This window comes from Cebus imitator, unplaced genomic scaffold, assembly GCF_001604975.1.
Source record: "Cebus imitator isolate Cc_AM_T3 unplaced genomic scaffold, Cebus_imitator-1.0 Scaffold7, whole genome shotgun sequence".
NCBI lineage: Eukaryota > Metazoa > Chordata > Mammalia > Primates > Cebidae > Cebus > Cebus imitator.
Genome location: NW_016107322.1, coordinates 456126 through 457540, shown reverse-complemented (window position 1 = coordinate 457540; position 1415 = coordinate 456126). Strand labels below are relative to the sequence as shown.

At 35.3% G+C, this 1415-nt stretch overlaps 1 non-coding gene across 1 annotated transcript; it reads left to right on the top strand.

Annotated features, from left to right (window-relative positions):
• Positions 1-431: 431 nt before the first annotated feature.
• Positions 432-573, top strand: LOC119472971. Its single transcript, XR_005202143.1, has one exon. It is a non-coding gene; the product is annotated as a U4 spliceosomal RNA (small nuclear RNA).
• The last annotated feature ends 842 nt before the right edge of the window (positions 574-1415 follow it).

The window sequence follows — 1415 nt, the reverse complement described above, 5'->3', positions numbered from 1 at the left end:
ACAGCTACACACAAAAATGACATGGATTCATTATATATTTAAGGATATAATGGGGTCCTGACACCAAGGGATTTGTGAGCTGCTGTTTTGGGTTCTAGAATCTTAATTAGTTTTCTTCTCCGGTTCTCATGAATCCATTATGGAAGTAGTATAGACTACATTCAAATGTGGTCCTTAGCTATCTCACCATTATTTCCTGTTTTAAGCTTTGAGAAAAACTTATTTTCAACTCTCAAGCAGTTCATACCAGATCCTGGAATAAAGAGAACATCTGGGAAAAATCCCAATTAGTGTTGTTTTGTCCTAGTTCTCTTATTTCCAATTTTTCCTTAGAGATACAAACCAAAGACCCTTGATTATAGATTTAAAAATTTTTCTTATCCTCTTTCACTTGACTACTAAGTGATCATACTGTGTAAAAAGTTAGCTCCACCTTTGCACAGTGGAAGTATTACAGCTGATGAGCTTTATCTGAAGCACAAATATTGCAAATTCAAAACTTTTCCCAGTACCCCGCATTGACAACTTGAAATATGGGTTGACATTCACAATTTTTGACAGTCTCAACAGAGAATGAGCCATTTTTGTTTAAAGAAACAAAAACAAACAAACAAACGAAAAACTTAGCTCCATCTAAAGGACTTTATATCTAACCTTGTGTTGGATGTACAGTCCCTTAATTTTACAACCCTCCTCCATTTTGCTTGCCCAACTGCATAATTAACAATGGTGCAACAGGCAGTGCTAAGACCCTTAAAAGTCAAATTACAAGTCTTCAGTCCTTTGCAAGTCTAAGACCCTTTTTGCGGTTTTTTGTTTCATATTTATGACTCATAAGACAATGGCCAACACAGTGAAAACCCGTCTCTACTAAAAATACAAAAAATTAGCCAGGTATGGAGGCACACACCTGTAGTCTCAACTACTCAGGAGGCTGAGACAGGAGAATTGATTGGACCTGGGAGGCAGAGGTTGCAGTGAGCTGAGATCACACCACTGCATTCCAGCCCGGGCAACAGAGAAAGACTCTGGCTCAAAGAAAAAAAAAAGAAAAAGCTAGGGTAGTCTGATGTAATGGATGTGAGCATGAATTTATTTCAGACTTTATTCATATTTAAGTGTCTTCCCCAGAAAACATAATGAGGTTATGAAAAGTACAGCCTTATCATATTTTAAAACATTTAAGAAATATTTTAAAAGTTGTCTAATTCATCTAGTTTTTTTGAAATATATGTTTTGGAATCTCAAAATAAGCACCGATCTAACTAAGTAAATATGAATTATTGATCTGTTATTTCTTCCACCTTGAAAATTTTACTCAAAGTTTGAAAATAGACTAAGTCATTCCACACCTTACTTAACCTCCCCTATATTTGTTATAATAGACAATAGTCTATTTGTGCTCTTTCAGAGGT